Below are 17058 nucleotides of genomic sequence, written 5' to 3' on the forward strand. Positions count from 1 at the left end.
TCACTTCCCTCCTTCAATGCCTTGGATAATTCCTCTCCAGTCTGAGGATAATACCAATATTACACCAATAATACCAATGCTCTTTGGTATGCCTTCTAAGGCCGGTCATTCAGTCATTCAACAACTACTTATTTGTGGGGAGGGTGTAGCTCAGTGGTCGGGTGTGTGCTCAGCGTGCTTGAAGACCAGCCAGGAAGAACCTTCCCTCTCAACCCGGCAGGGCCTCTGGGATGGGTAACTTTGTGTGTCAACTTGTCTGGGCTCAGGGATGCCCAGGAAGCAGGTAAAACATCACTTCTGGGTGTCTGGGAGGAGACTAGGAGTGGACTGAGAGGAGTAACTCACCCTCAGCGATGTGGGTGGGCACCATCCAATAATGCACTGAGGGCTCCAACAGAATAAACAGGCAGAGGAAGGGAAAACCCCACCTCTGCTGGAGCTGGGACTGCTCCACCCGGGCTGCTGGCTCTCGGGCCTTTGGACTCAAACCTGGACTCCATCAGCCTCTGGTTTTCAGGTTTGGGCTGGAACTACACCACCGGCTTTCCTGGGCCTCCAGCTTGCAGACAGCAGCTCTTGGGACTTAGCCTCCATCACTGGGTGAACCGATCCCTCATAATAAATCTCTCTCTCTCTAGATCTTATTGGTTCTCTCTGGAGAACCCTGATGAATGCAGCCTCTTTGTTCTGACCCCACTTCTGCCACCATCCTTACCTTACAGCCACCCCTCACCACCCCCATCTCCACTTTCTCTCACTCCTCTGTGACCTGTGCTGTTCCTTCTTCAGAGATGCTTTTCCATGCACTCCTCCACACTTCTCATTCTACAGGCTTTCCCTGAAGCTCCTCCAGCCTCACCCACATGGGGCCACAGCTTTCCCTGTGTCTTCAGATCTCCCTCTCTCAGACGGGCTTTGGAATATCCTAGTCATTGCTGTTCCTCAAGCATGCCTGGCACAATCCTACCACGGGGCCTTTGCACTTGCTATATCCTATTCTAGAAGCCTCAGACATTTGCCTGACTCATATCCTCACTTCCTTAGGTCCCTGCTCAAATGTCACCTCCTCAGAGAGCTCCCCCAGGCCCTCCACCCCTCTCCATCCCTTCTACTGCTCTGACAGAAGGTCACAGACTCTCTCATTGGTTTATCATCTGTCTCCCCACCAGACAGTGGCTCCAAGGGGAGGTGATTTATTTTGTCTGCTATGTTCACAGCTGTATCCTCAGTGTCTAGAATGGTGCCTGCATGCAGGGACTGATATATCTGTGGAATGAAAAATGAATAAATGAATGGTGTTGATCACACAGTGCTGGAAAAGCCTGTTTTTGCCCTGGACCCTTCTCGTTCGTCCAGCCACTCCATGGGCTCAGCTAGGACAAGGTCTCAGCCTGGCCGCCTCTGTACTCCAGTATTGGCATGGGTCCAAGCACATTATAACACCTGCAAGTGTTTCCACCCTAGTGAGGGAGTTGATGGGTGGATAGACAGGGTGTCACTGAGAGCCCAGGGTTTAAAAATAAACCTGCTCTCAGCCCTCCCCTGTGTCATCTGTAACTTCCCATCAAAGCCCTGGGCAGAGCAGATTCCAGTCACTCGAGGGGGATATTCAGGCTCAAGAAATAGAAAGCTTATAAATAAATACTTAAAAATAAAAAAAGCTTATAGAGAAATCAAATGAACCCAATGGACAGAGGCCCCTTCTTGCTGGGGAATGCAGACACAGTACAGGTGTGAGGAGTGAGGGATGGAGACCGGGAGATTTGTGTCTCCGCTGAGCGGTACCTGGAGCTGCGGAGGGCAGGGGCCTGGGAAGACGGAGGATTGCGGCTGAGTCTGGGCCTCCCCTCCTCCTGCCCGGAGGGTATGACAAAACCCCATCCCGGCCAGTGGCCAGAGCCTAGGCCTTGTCCTGCCATCGGAGGGGGGGGGGAGGAGGAGGAGGAAAACCCCCCCGGTGACCTCCCTCCAGCCAGGGCCCCACCACAGCCTCCCTGGGGGCCTCTCAGGGCAGCCATGGGCTCTTCCTGTGGTGTGGTCCTAGCCCGCAATTAGGGGTGGTCCTGTGGGGAGGAGGGGAGTGGTCTCCTTGCTCCTCTTGGTCTCCTCTCTCCACTCCTCCTCTCCCCCTGGAGGCACACAGGGCTCTCCCTTGATGGAGTCCTCACTGTCTCCCGTGGTGCTCTCCCCTGCGCTCCTCCGGGACCCCCCCGCCTCCCACCCCTTTCTCTGTGAGGCAACTCAGGAACCACATACCCTACATGCCACACCGACCTCACCACCCCACCCTTTGCCCCCACCTTCTCCTTGTCCACCTTCTCACTCAGGAAACGGCAGCTCCATCCACCCAGCTCCTCAGCCAGAAACCTGGGTGTCTTCATGACAAATCCCTCACCACAACACCCACTGTCTCCAAGATGCGGTGTTTCACCCTTCAAAACACCCCCAGGACCTGCTCCCTGTTGTTCATTCCCTCAGCACCACTCTGGTCCAAGCCTCCATCGACTCCTGCCTGGAACACCTTCTTCACCTCCTTTCCCACCCCCCTGTTCCTGCCTCCAAGAGGGAGCTGGAAGATGGTTTTAAATCCCAAAACTAATTGGGCCCCTCCCTTATTTAAAACCATTCAGTGCTGCTCAGGGAACCTTGAGTCATCCCAGCCCTGCTGGCCAAGGCAGTGCTCCCACAGTCCCTCCAGCGCTCCCTCCCGCCCCAGGGCTTCTGCACATGCTGTTTCTTCTCTGTAGATCGCTCTGCCCCCACTCTTCAGGTAACCAGTTCCTTCAAGTCTCAACTTAAATATCAGCCCCTAAGACCCCCATCTGAGTTAGTCCGCCTTGTTATCCTCCCATCTGGCCTCCTGTACATGGCATGCTTGGCCCCATCCCGAGGTGTAGTTGTCAGTGTGACTTTTCCTCGAAGGGCCACGTTCCCCTCCTGACGGTGAGCCCCAGGAGCTCAGGCGCCTTGTCCCGTGTGTTTCTTTGTCATCTCTGTACCCAACATGTGCCTGTCACACAGCAAGAGCTCAGCAAACAAACTGGATGAATAAGTGGAACCCTAAGAATGGAAAGAGAATAAGGAATAAATAGCCTGTGTCCTTAAAAGAAAAGGAACAACTCAAAGTGCTGTTAAGTGTTGTGTGGGGGAGAAGGTGGACTTGTTTATTTTATTTTATTTTTTGTAACTCACACTGCTTAATCAGAGCTGGTAATTACAGCTCTTGTTTCTGGTTTGTGCCTCCTCGACTCGGCCCCGAGGGCAGGAACCATTTCATATTTAAGCAGTGTTAGCTCCGTGATGCTCTCAGGGGAGCGGGAGCACGTGCTAGAGTGTGGAGTGTAATTCTCAGTGATGCTAATTAGATCAGTAAAGCAGCCTGGGCTTGGGGCAGGGCTGCTGGGGATGGAGGGAAAGGGTGTCTGTTTAAGAAGCCAGAGAGCCAGCCCTGCCTGCTGTACCGTCCCGCCACATTTCCCAAGCGCTGGCCCCAGGGGAAATGAGGCCCCACCTCTGCCAGACCTCCCCTGGGAGACAGGACAGCAGCTGGTGTCTGGGGCGAAGGGGGTTTCTGTAACCCTCCCTCCATGTCCATCTCCTGGGGCTTCCTGGATCCTCTCCGAGGTGGTGAATGGTACAGGAGGGACTGCGGTGAGCAGGCTGGGGTTTCTAAACAATTTCTCCTCCCACCTGCTAGAGATGGGATGGGATCCTTGAACACTCTTCTGATCACATGTGCTCATTTCTACCAGTATTCTCCACCCTTATCATCTACATACCAGACAGTTTCCATACAAGATCAAAAACCCTGATGGAAAGCTCCTCAGGCTGTGTCATCGGACCCAGTTTGAGATGAGAAAACCGAGGCTTATGGAGACCAGGCCCCAGCCAAGTGAGATGGTGAGTGGGGGAGAGTACTTAACAGGAGAGGGCAATACACCATCGTGGTTAGAACACCAGCCTTAGCAGCTAACAGATCTAGGCTTGAGTCTTGGCTCTACTGTTTACCGCTGGTACATTTTCTTAGCATCTCTGGACATCAGTTTCCTTCCCTGTCCCACTCCCTTTGAGTCTCCCTAACAATGCCACCTGTTGGTGGTTAGACACTGTGTCTGTTTCACAGATGCAGAAACCAAGGCTCGGGGAGGGGAGAGCTTTGTCCATGTTTGTGCAGTGAAGACGTGGTGCGGGGACCTGGCTTGGGTCTGTCTGGCGCTGTCCCCGACTCTGTCATCCTGCCCACGCTACGCCAGCTCAGTCTCAGGGAGGACTTTGCCACCTGGGGCTCCCTGGGATAGGAGGATTTGCTCGGGGACAAAGCACACCCTCTTGTCAAGAGAGAGGGTCAGGTGGTCTGCACACGTGACCCTGAGTTGTGTCCTGCTGAACCCGGCCCAGCAGGGGTGGCGGCTCTACAGAGTGAGGGGGTCTGGTCGTGGCCGTGCAGGAGCTGAGCATCTCCTCCCCTCAAGGAGGCCACGTCGTGTAGGGGTGAATCACCAGGTTCTAGAACCCAGCTGCCCATATTGGAAATCTGGCTCTGCCATGTTCCAGCTCTATGACCTCAGGTCAGTGACTTAACTTCTAAGACTTTGTAGCCTCATCTGTCAAATGGGCATAATACCAGATAGCATTTACATCACAGGGTCATGGCATGTTGCACGTGGGGAACACTCAGTGCAACACCACTGACTACGATATTGGCCTAGCTTGGTTCTACATCCCTTATGGAGCGTGGATCCATTCCCCGTCCCCTTGGCCCCAATCTCAGTCCACACAGTGAGTTGTAAAGGAGGCAGCTCTGGGCTGGAGTCAGAGCTCCGAGTTCCCACCATGGTTTCACTGAATCTTGCTGTGTGACCTTGGGCACGTTCCTCCCTCTCTGGTCCTGATTCTCCACCTCGCCAGGAAGAGACTGGGCTAGACTAGACAGATGACCATGGGGCTCCCTGCCACCTCAAAGACCTGGATATTCTGCCATCGGTCTGTACCCCAACCCGCAGAGCTCTGGGCTCTGGGAAAATGAAAGTGGCAGAAAAATCCATCCAAAGGAGAACAGAGAGGGAAGGGCGTCCCTTTCACTGCAGCCACTGCTCTTTACCATTTCTTAAGCCCTTCCTCTGCACTGGGGCTGGACTCCACAGCATTTCCCCAGAACTTTACAGGCATTGCTTCACACAATTATTATCCCCATTTTACGTGCAGGGAAAGTGAGGCCTTGGGCCCAAGGTCACCTCCTCCAGGAAGTGTTGTTAGTTCTAAAGCCCGTGCTCTGGCCTCCTCACCATGGGCACGGTGCTAAGACAGAACCATGCGATTATCATTTCATGTAATTCCCAGGCGATCCCACTAGTACGTGCCAGCATCCTCAGCCTCGTTTCACTGATGAGAGAACTGGGCTCAGAGAGGCCACGCCGGGACACAGCCAGTAAGGAGGGTGGCCGGACCCATCACGATACCCCAGCGGCCACTATCCACCACCCACTCCCCGGCTTCTCTGATCATCCCCTCTCCGTCTCCCACTCTCGGCGCTCTTCTGTCGCCTCCGTGGCTGATTCATCTCAGTCCACTCTGCTGAGTTTTCCTCCGTCTCATCTCCCCTTGGACCAGCCAGCATGGGTCCCTCATGATTGGTGCTCCTCAAAGATCTCTTCTCATTTTCATCACTGTCTACGTTCTCTCGGGACAGCCTCGTCCATACGTGTGGCCTCGGCCGTCACTGCCAGCGCCCAGGATCTCAAACCTCCATCTCCGGGGTGGTAGATAGAGGTATGGGGCCAGCAATGTCACTCCTAACTGCGAGGCCTTGCACAGGCTGCTTTGCCTCCCTGAGTCTCGGTTTTCTCACCTATAAAAGGGGGAAGCCACCTTTCTCACTTACAGGTCCTCTGTGATCGAATAAGGTCACAGACGTGGCTCTGACCAGTCAAAGCCCTACACACAGTAGAGGGTCCCCACACACAGTAGGTGTTCCCCACACACAGTAGGTGGTCCCCACACACAGTAGGGGGTCCCCACACACTATCTCTTCTTCTCATGAGATTCCCCTGAGCCAACAGTCTTTACTGAACCTCCACCCAATTCCTCACTGGGTCCCCCAGAGGAAGGAAGGTGGCTCTTTGAGGGGGGGTGGTCAGGGGAGACCTTCCTGAGGAGGTGACATTTGATCAGAAATGTGGATGAAGTCAGGAAGTAAAGCTCATGAATATCTATGGGAAGAGCCTTAATCGCTAGTGCAAAGGCCCTGGGGTGGGCGTGTGTTTGGAATGTTCCAGGGATGTCAAGAAGCCGGTGTGGCTGGGATGAAGCAAGCAACGAGAGCGTCAGGTGAAAACCTGTCTGCTCTTCCCGCAGGTTGGCTCTGCCGAAGGCACCTTCCTTCCTTCCCTCCCTCCTTAGCCTCCTCCTCCTCCTTCTTCTCTGTCTTTCTCCTTTCCTTCCTCTTTTCCGCCCTCCCTTCCTTCTTTCTTTCAACAAACAGTAACTAATTTTTCTCTGCGTACGCCCCTGGGCTTGAGGGCACAGCACGGAGAAATGTCAGGATGTGATAGCCAACCTGAGCGGTATCACAGATAAACGATGACCCCAGCATCACATCACTCACTCGCTGTGTGACACCGCGCAGGGGCCCAAGGAGATGCCGGGTTCTGCCCGGACGGGGAGTGGAGTGAGAGGGGAGCGTTTTCTCCATCAGACTCTCTCTTCTGGGCAAAGTGCCAGGGCCTAAGAGCTCTTAAGGGCCTGTGAGAATGGTTAAGGCCCAGGAAAACAATTGATTTGGCTTCAAAATCAAAGAAAGGAAAGCTGCAAAGTTGCAATTGATAAATGTTGAATCAAAGGTCTACAAAGCATAACATTTTCAAGTGCTCACTTCTCACTCCAACTCGGCTCCTGCAAAGTTACATATAATTTGTATTTAGTGAGGGATGTGGGGGCAGTTTAAGATATTTGAGCTGATGGGGGAAGGAGCTTCTAAAAGTGAGAGCATCTGGGGCCGGGAAGGTCTTAGAAGAGCCATGCGTGTCTGTCGGGGGGTGGGGGGTGCAGGGACAGCGGAGACTTCACAGAGGAGGGGCGTGTATCTGGAAGGGCGAGGAGCCTTTAACCAGCAGAGAGAGGGCCTTCCTGGGCCGGGGCAGCAGCACGGCAGAGCCCGGTGTGCCTGAGGAACAGGGACCGTTCACTGCACCTGCAGCAGGAAGTGGGGTGGGGGCAGGGAGGAGGGGGGCTGGCGCACACGTGTTCTTTCACCCCTGGAGCTTCTGCATCCTTGTACCTTCTTCCCCATCATTAAAACCCAACTCTGCCTTCATCCTCACGGAGGCGGGGCCAGCACGGAGGCTCTGCGCTGGGCTGGGTCTTCCTAGCAACCCCTCAGGCCTAGTCCTATGAACCCCATTTCTGTTCATGGGGCCTTCTCCTTGGTTTAGTCATGGGGAAGCGCAGATACGGAGAATAAAGGAGAGAAAAAATAACCCAGAAACACAATGCAGACCCCAAACTCCCTTCATTTCTGGAAATAAGCCCATTTTCTCTTCAGCCCAGTGTTTCAGTGGAAACCTCCCTCGTGTTCCTTTAGAGGAAAGTCATGCTGTTGTCAGCTCATTTGGGGATGACACCCATTCTCTGCCCAGCCACAGAAAGCCTCTAGGCTGCTGATGGGAGCCTGAAAACCTCTGTCTTCCCAAGGCTTTTAGGGGGAAAACCTGGGGATTCCGTGGCTGGATGTTCCACACAGCAGGGTCCCAACGGTACAGACCTGCCAGTACCACAACCAGCCACCAGGGGCAGCGGTCAGGCCCTCGTTCCTCTTTCCAGGAAGTGCCAGAGCTTGCTGGGGTGGGGGTGGAAGTGAGGCAAACTTGGAAGGGGGTTGGGGGGTACCACTAGGGGAGGAGCCACCTCCGCCTGCCCCTCCAGCTCACCTGCCCCCCACTGAGGCAAGAGCCCATCATCAGTACATCCTGGCTTTCCGGTAAATCCTGTCTTCCCCTGGTTCTTTGGATTTTCCTCCAAAATGCAAATTCTCTCTGACCTCTGAGGGAAAGCAGAATCTCAGAGGCCTTAGGGTGGGAGCTGGGGGTGGAGTGGGCAGGGGATGCTGTGAGTGTAGAGAAAGCGGATCCTGGAGACAGGATGCTCTGCTGCGTCATTGCTGAGCAACATTAGACAGGTTATTTAACCTCTCTGGGCCACTTTCCAACCTTGCCTACTTCATGGGCTGTCATAAAAGTGAACTCAGTCATTATATGTAGGGTTTGAGATAGCGCCAGACAGACAGCAAGCCCACAGTAGGTGTTAGTGACTATGAGAATGATAGTAAGAGTAATTATTATTATTTGTGTTGTCATTATAGTTTACACTGTGTCAGTAGTGCCTGCAGATGCAGGGCAAGCAGGAGGCCCTCAAAGGGTCTGGCCAGGTCAGGGCCCTCCCCCTAGGAAGACCCCCCGCTTTCCCCTCTCAGCACAGAACTCCTCTCCTCCCAAATTTTCTGGCCTCCATGCCTTTGGACATGCTGTTCCCTATGCCTGGAATGCTCTTCCGTCATCTTTCCCTGGCAAACTCTTACTCTACCTGGATGAATCAGCTCAGACGCCACCTCCTCTGTGAAGCCAGCTCAGAGCTCCCCTCCCTCACCCCTTCCAGAAGCCCCCTAGGTTGCCAGCACCTTCTCTGTGCTCCCATAATAATCGACACTTTCCAGGTCATACCTCCAGTCACCCAGGACTAGCACCGTCCCTTATGTTCCAGGGCAGGGACTTCCTCCGCTGTATTTCCGTCTCTTCTGGTCCCAGAACTCCACTTGGCACAGTGTAGGCGTCCATGAGTGATTACTGAACAAACAAATAAACAAGTACACTGTGCCAGGTTCTCCTGGGTCCTGAGTGACTCACCCCAACTCCCCCTGTCTGAGCCTCAGTTTCCTCATCTGTAATATGGGTGTGATAGCCCCTATGGGGCCCTCCCTCCCAGGAGAGCAAAGAACGCTGGCATCCTGAGGCTAAGGGCTGTGAAAGGGAAGGAATTCTGCTATTAGTCTCATCAGTTCTGCCATCTGGTCTTCGGAGAGAAAATCTTGCCTGGTAATTAGGGTTGTTAGGGGAGACAGAGACAGGGCTCGTCGTACTGATGCCAGCATCGACCCAGAGCAGCCAGACCCGAGACTGCGGGCGGCAGAGGCGGGCACTGGGACAGGGCCACGTGGGCGGGAACCTCCGCCTCATCTCCCGGAGGCAGCGGAAGACCAGCTTCTTCTTCCTCCTGGGGTGGGAGACCTCGTGGCGGTCCCGGTTCTGGCCTGAAGGTGGCGCTGCAGGCTCTCTCAAGTGCACTGAGCCCAGCGCCTGGAGGTGGGGAGGGGCTGGAGAGAACCGAGCCGAGGGGATGGGGAGAGATGGAGGGGTATGAGGAGGACGGGGAAGAGAGGCGGCGGAGGAAGGAGGAAAGGGAGAGAGCGAGGAGAAAGGGGACTATAAAGGACTGGAGGAGAGGACAGGGAGAGACAAGCAGGGAGACTAGAGCAGAGAGAAGAGAAAATGCTAGGGCGGGAAGGGGGAGCTGGAGGGGGAGAAAGAGGGTTCTTCCCATCCATGGGCTTGAAGGAGCTCGATCCTCTTGGAATCCTGCCTCCCCCAAAGTCTGCAGAGAGGTCACTTCCTCCCTTACTCCCTCCCCAATTCCTGCGTGTCTCCCAGGGCTCTCAGGGTGAAGACCAGCCTGCATAGTCCAGCTGACCCCTGCCCTCTCTACCTTCCCACCCCCACTCCACCCTCACACCCCAGGCCCTGGCCACGCAGCACTGCCTGCCACTTCCAAGGGTCCCAACTGTCTGTCTCTGTCAGACCTTTGCAGGTGCTGGGCTGCTGCTGCCAGTAATAACCTTCTCCCCTGTTTACCCCTCTTGCTGGCTCCCCAACTTCTCCTCTGGGTCACAGACGCCACCTCCTCCAAGAAGTCCTCTCTGACCCCCTGTCCTGGGTCAGGATCCTCGCCTGGGCTCCCCGTCCCACCCCGATCTCCCTGCATCTCAGCACTGACCACTCTGGGTTGTGACGGATTCACCTGTTTCCCCAGCCAGACTGGGAGCTCCCTGAGGGCAGGGACACGGCCTCGGGCCCTTCAGCGTCCCCATCATGGCCAGTCCAGTGGCTGAACAGGCACAGGTGGGCAATAGAACCTGCCTGTGGGATGAATGAATGATCTGATGAGGGGCTGAGTGTGGGAGAAAAGGAAGAGAGGCGTGGAGTAGGAGGAAGAAAACAAAGCAGGAACGAGATGAGTTAGAAGAGAGAGAGCGCTGAGGAGGGCACCACAGCTCCGGGCGTGAAGGATGCCTGGCCCCCGGGGTCTCAGCACTGCTTGGCGGGGATCTCCCTCCTGAGGTCAGCTGGCCGCCTGGTTCTAGACCCTTCTGACCATCGGCAGTTCTTTCTTATTGTTGGGGTGCAGGTAACAGAACCTGTTCAGCTGCAGGGGAAAGGGTCTCTCAGGCGCCCAAGACAAAGCAAGCAGCCAGAACGACCAAGGGACCTGCACCCGGACCAGGGCCCAGGCACCGGCCGGAAGGCGGCTCCCTCTCCCCTTCTCTCCATGGGACTTTTGTTCTCTATCCTCCTCAGTATCCAACACACTTGAACTTTATTCGCCATCAGCTCAAACAACCAGCAGACTCAACTAGCCTCTTTGAGTCTCCACCTCAAATTTATAGGAGAGGTTCTGCTCAGCTGGGGTAGGTGTCCACCCCGATCCAGTCCCCGTGGGGTTGGGGGGCGAACAGGTCAGGGTCACGGAGCACAAACAGGGTTCTGGGGGGCAGAGCAGTGCACACTGGGAAACGTGGGCGGGTAACGCCCACCCCCGGCATCCTCACCACATCCTCCCTCTGGTGTCATAGGTGCAGAACCTGCTTTTTGCCAGACACTCTGAGGCATTGATTCACATCTTGGTTAAACGTCACCCGGCCAGCTCTTGTTTTCCCATTTCACAGACCTGGGAGCTGTGGTTCACTTGGGTTCACTACCCTTGCTCTTTCCACCCCCCAAGCTCCCAGATTATGTTCGTTCCTCGGCCACCATCTTGTTAGGTTTCTTTGGTCCAGCCCTCTGTCTTCTCGGGGCCTCAGTTTCCCCCTCTGTCAAGTGGGGAAGACAGAGGGAGCCATGAGGCCCTTCTTAGCCCTGACACTTGGGGGGTCTTTTTGTTCCACTTGGAGGCAGCCAGCGGCCTTGGAAAAACTCATGATCCTTGCCCTTCCCTCCCCGTGATTCGTTTGTTGTTCGGGACTCTTGGAGTAGCCCTGGGTAAATATTAATAATGCAGAGTTGCCTTCATGTCTGAGAAAGGGGATGAATCATTTCCTGCTTCCCCCGGGCTCAGGATTGTAGCTGAAAGTACTCTGGATTTTTGGAGCAGCTGAAAAGGGACCTGGCTTGATGGGGTCTCATAGCTGGGGTTGAGCCATGACATAGCTGCTCCCCGGCTGCCTCGGGGCCTGAACCCTGCCGCCCCAGAGGCATGTCTGTACCAGAAGGCTCAGCGTCTCCGCCTGGTCCTGCCACATCCTTGCTGTGTGGCTCACTCTGCCTCTCCTGGATGTGTCTACCCAGTGGGGATGGAGGAGGCGGGTGTGCAGAGAGCCTGGTTCTCACAACACTGAGCCCTCCTGGGGCTCACCTGCCCTGGGCCTGCACTGGTCACATGTGGATGCACCTTTGTGTCCCCACCCCATGTACACTCCTCAAGGGCCGGGCCCCCAGGTTCCAGTCAGCACTCTCAGAGCTGGCCCAGTCCTGGTGCTTTTGAGAGCATCCATCCAGCTCATAGCAATCCCCTTCCCAGCCCTCTTCACCTACAAGGCGTTTCCAAGAATCCACATTTGCACTGTTCGACCTGCCTTTGACTAGATGGGTGAGAGCAGGGTGGACAAGCAGCAAACTGATCCAAGTTGGATCAGATTCTCTCCACCAGAAATCTGGGTGGGGACTGAAGGAATCGGGTTCCATCGGGGCTGTTCTCTTAAAGGGCAATGTTTGTGTTTAGGAGCCCTGGGGAACATCTCCTGTCTCAATGGAACAGAAAGAAGAAGGTCCTGCCCCATCCCCTGGGCCTGTCTCCTCCCAAGGTTGTGTGTCTCCGCATCCTTGGGTTCTACGATACATCCCATAATAGCCCTCTTGTCTGCTTAAGCCAGCGTAAGCCTACTGCATGCCACCAGAGTCCCGCTGATCCAGGCACATCCTGCGTGTGCCGGGTGGTGCTTGGCCATTTGACCCCATTCTGTCACTTGGTCCTCTTCTCCATCCGCCAGGTGGGCATTTCCAGCCTCCCACTTGGCAGGAAGCTGATTAGAGAGAGAGCTCAGACCCACCAGTCTAGAGTCACCAGAGCGGAGTCTGATTTTCTCAAGTCTCTTCCCACCAGACCTTATAGGATAATAACGGGTTGGGAGCCAGGGCCCCGGATGGACTTACTGGGACCACTCCTTCCAGAACCCACCAGCTCAGGTGCCAGCAGAGCGCTCACCTGACTAGTGGGGAGCTGGGGGCTCCGTGAGTCCCCGGGACAGCCCTGCAGTGACCAGTTCTGGAGCTGGGAGCCGGGCGAGCCGGGAGTCGGGGACACTCTGCCATCACTGTCTGAACGGGACGGGGCTCTTGCAGTTGGCTCTGTGCTCTGAGTTGTTTGAATGGCCCGGGATAACTGAAATCGCAACATCATCCATTAGTCTCAGGCCACAGAGGACTGCCTGGCGGCCGCAGCCCCTGCCCTGTGCAGTGACCTAGCCTCCTGTTTCTGTCTCCCAGTTGGGCCAGTGGGTTACTTCCAGGGCCAGGACGCCCACTCAGACCTGACACCCCCTCTCCCTTGATTCTCATGCACTGAGAGTAATTGGCCACCTACTGCTGCCCCCAGGGGAGGTGACCCCAGCGCTTGAAGAGAGAGCTATGTATAACAAGGGACACAGGGGGCAGGGCTCCCCATAGCCTGGCCTGCTGACATCGTTAGACTGTGGGCAGCATCCGTCTCCTCATGTCTGAAGGCTCCCCTCAAAGTCAAGGACAGAAGCAACAGAGAACCCTGGAGGCCACCATCCCCAGCCCCTTCATTAAACTGCTGAGGGAACAATGCTCCAGAGACGATAGGGACCAGCCCGGGGTCACACAATGACGATATGTCCTAGACAGTGTGTCATTAAGTGAATAGAGATTCCATAGAAACCACAGGCCAGACACGATGTGGTGCCCTGGGATTCCAGGCTAATCAGGCAGACACGGTTTCCGTCCCGATGGAATTCACAGTCCAAGAGGGGAGAGAAGCCGCTAATTCTCTGTGAACCGTGGAGTGTGTACCACTGGGGCTGAGTCAGGGAGGATTACCCGAGAGAGAGGGAGAGACATGGACAGAGAGAGAGAAAGAGAGAAGGATGGGCAGCAGGAGTGAGCTAGGATATGCTGGTGTGTGCACACACCTGGGGCACAGGTGTTCCAGGCACAAGGATGTGGGGTGAGTGGTGTTTGGGGGCCTGCAGCAGAGTGGCGGAGCTGGGTTAGGAGGGACAGGGCGGCAGTAGCCAGAGCACACAGGGCAGTGGGAGGAGCCTGACTCACTCAGGACTGTGACTCCAACTCCAGGCCCCGCCCCTTCTGGGTATGGCTACTTCCTCAGGTGGGTCCTCCCTACACCTAAGAAAGCCAGCACAGGTTAGACACTCAGGCAAGGAGAAAATAAGGAGAGAAATAAATGAGGTAGTGTGTGAGCAGTGGTTTGCCATTTGCCACTTGCCATTTGCAAAGCTCTCTTCACCCCGATTCCTTCACTTGGTCCTGAACACTGTCCCCACTGTGCAGATGAAGAAACTGAGGCTTAGTTCAGGGGCCAGTCTAAGACCTCCTAACTAGTGAGGGGAGAAAACAGATTTGAGTCTAATCCTGTCTAATTCCCAAACTGCATTCTTCCTATCCTTTGCCAGACAGTCAGGCAGGATTTTAAGTAGGGTTCACTAGGGAATGTTTCTCCCAGGTCATGAGTTTTGATCTGATTTTGGAAAGCAGCAGGGAACAGGAATCGGATGGCGGGGGAAGTGGGGGAGAGGAGAGTCCAGGGGTAGAACCTGGGGTGGAGGAGGCTCTGCAGATGCAGCTTATCAGCGAGAACTACAATAGCTGCATTTTCTTGAGCACCCACTATGTGCCCGGACTTTGCTGGCACTTGAGATGTGTCATCGTGCTTACTCCATAGATGGCCTGTGACATGGGCACTGCAGCTGGCCAGTGTTGGAGCGGGATCAGACCAGAGTTATCAGAACAGAACCCAAGGGCCCATTGCCACACCCCAGATGGAGCTTCTGCTGCCAAAATGTCTCCCTGGCTGTGTGACCCCTGACAAGTTGCTTACCTTCTCTGTGCCTCTATTTCTTCATCTGTAAAACATGGATGGTAATACCTAGGAAACACAAGAAGATATTTTTGTTCATCAGAGCTCTTCTTAGGAAGAGTGTAAAAGACTCTGAAAAGAGAAATCCGTGTAGTAACAAAAGCCAACACCCTGAGGGTACAGAGCCAGCAGGTGCCAGAGAGAGCGAAAACAGTCTGCAGGAGACAGGGACGCCTGCATTTTCTGGAGAAGGGGATTGTGGGGAAAGGGGAGAACATGCAGGGAGGCAGTGAGTCTGTGCCTCTCCCCTCTCCCCACAAATTTGCAATAAATCTAATAAATTCAGAAATGCTTGGTGTGGGTGGACATTTTAGAAACCAAAAATGGAGCTGAGCTTTGCAATCGAAATAATCCACAATGAAAGAGACCAGCTAGATTCCAACCGCAGAAGGGGTCCTGGGGCTTGGGACCCCCAGTGGCCACAGGCTGCCCCGGGCTTAAGCCAGTTACGTGTGATTCTTCCAGGGACAAGGTCACCCTAGCTGGCACCTGGTGACCCTGACCTTGATAGTCATATCCACCTTCTTGTCCTCTGTCTAACCCCACTAATGTCAGGTTCCTGCTTCCTCTGTGAGCCTCCCTGGAGCCCATCCTCTGCTGCCAAGCATCTCCATTCTCACTCCCTCTATGCTGTCATCTTCATCAAGTTTACAAAGCGAGCTCTCACCTCCCACGTGAAAAGCGAAGCAAAGCAAAGCTAACGAAGCAAAGCAAAGAGACAAGAAGTCCTCCTTTAACCCCAGCTCCTCCCCCTCCCCCTTGAGCAAGTTGCACAACGCTCTTCACCTCCTGCCCTGGCACCTTTCAGGCCTCACCTACGACTGCTTTCTGACTTGTCAGGGTCACCAATAATCTCCACGTTGCCACATCTTATGACTGCTTCTCTGCTGGAGATGGGTCACACAAGGAACTGTGCTCCGTCCTTCTGGGAATGCTGCGACTCCTTAACCCTGCCTGCTTCCCTCCCATCTGCCTGGCTAGCCTATCTCAGCCTCCTTTGCCAACCCCTCCCCTCCTGACCTTCAGGGCTCAGGCCAGGCTTTCCCTGGTTGGGAGACGTGCTCTTTCCGGTGCGAGGCTCGTCACTCGCAGCGGGTATTTTTAACAGCTTCCCTGAGATGTAATTGACATATGATAAACTAAACATATTAAAAGTGACATATTTAAAGATATAATTAAAGGGATAATTTGATAAGTTTTGACATACGTATACATTCATGAAACCATCACTGCAATCAAGATGAGGAAAATACCCATCATCCCCCAGGTTTTCCTTGGGCTCCTTTGTCATCTGCCCTGAAAGCCCCTTCCCTCTCCCCAGGCAGTCTCTGGTCTGCTTTCTGTCACTATAGATCAGCTTACATTTTCTAGCATACGTCAGTGGAATCAAACAGGATGCATGCTTTTCTGCTGGGTTTCTTTCATTTAGCAGAATTCTTTTCATATTCGTTCATTCATTCATTCATTCATTCATTTGTGTGTGTGTGTGTGTGTGTCAAGAGTGTATTCATTTTTATGATGCAGTACGACTCTATTGCAGGGATAAACAATGTGTCCATTTTCCTGTTGATGGGCTCTTGAACTGTTTCTACTTTGGAGATATGACAAATAAAGCTGTTAAGAACATTCTGGTAGAAATCTTTATATAGACATATGTTTTCACTTCTCTTGAGTAAATACCTACGAGGGGAATGACTAGGTCTTATGATATGTGTTTTACTTAATAACAAACTGCCTTTTTTCCAAAGTGACTGTAACTTGACATTTCCACCAGAAGTGTATGAAAGTTCCATTTCCTCCACATCTTCACCAGCATTTGGTATGGTCAATCTTTCTATTTTTTGGTGAGAAGTGTTGGTTTCACTGTGGTCTTAATTTTCATTTCTCTAAGCACTAATGATACTGAGCATTTTTAAGTACTCACTTGCCATCTGTATACATTCTTTGGTGAAGCGTCTATTCAAATCTTTGACCATGTCTTTGAGTTGTTTATTTTCTTATTATTAAATTACCAAAACTCTTGAACTATTCTGCATACAACTCCTTTATTATACTTGCAAATATTTTTCTCCCAGTCTCTGGCTTGTCTTTTCATTCTCTTAACCGTTTTTCTTAGAAGAGCAGAAGCTTTAAATTTTTATTAAGTTCAATTTATCAATTTGTTCTTTTATGGATTTGGGGTTTTGGTGTCCAATCTGAGAAATCTTTGCCTAATTCCAGGTTACAAAGATTTTCATCTGTGATTTCCTCTAAAAGTATAAAGTTCTAGGTTTTACATTTAGATTTATAATGCATTTGAAATTAAGTTTTGTATATGGATAAAATTTTGAAATTTTGCCTGTAGACTTCCAATTGCTCCAGCACCGTTTGTTGAAAATACTATCTATTCTTTCCTTGATATATGCCTGCCATTCCACTTTTGTCAAAAATCAGGTGTCCATAAATGTGTGACTTTGCTTCTAGACTCTCTTCTGTTCCATTGACCTTTTTGTCCATCTTGATGTAAATATCATACTACCTTTATTATTATAGCTTTATAATAAATCTTGAAATCATGTAATGTTAGTCCCCCATCTTTGCCCTTTTTCTTTAAACTCGTTTTGTCTATTCTAGGTCTTCCGA

The 17058-nt window shown here is 53.1% G+C and overlaps 1 long non-coding RNA gene across 1 annotated transcript in view; it reads right to left on the reverse strand.

Annotated features, from left to right (window-relative positions):
• The window catches only part of LOC123614417 (uncharacterized), a 38462-nt gene extending 23073 nt beyond the window's left edge, over positions 1-15389 (reverse strand). The window contains exons 1-3 of the long non-coding RNA XR_006721767.2: positions 15252-15389; positions 14398-14445; positions 8715-8837 (exon numbers count right to left, since the gene is read on the reverse strand). This is a non-coding gene — a long non-coding RNA (uncharacterized LOC123614417). The remainder of the gene's footprint in view (positions 1-8714; positions 8838-14397; positions 14446-15251) is intronic.
• Between the last annotated feature and the right edge of the window lie 1669 nt (positions 15390-17058).

The sequence above is a fragment of the Camelus bactrianus genome, chromosome 13, assembly GCF_048773025.1.
Source record: "Camelus bactrianus isolate YW-2024 breed Bactrian camel chromosome 13, ASM4877302v1, whole genome shotgun sequence".
Taxonomy (NCBI): Eukaryota; Metazoa; Chordata; class Mammalia; order Artiodactyla; family Camelidae; genus Camelus; species Camelus bactrianus.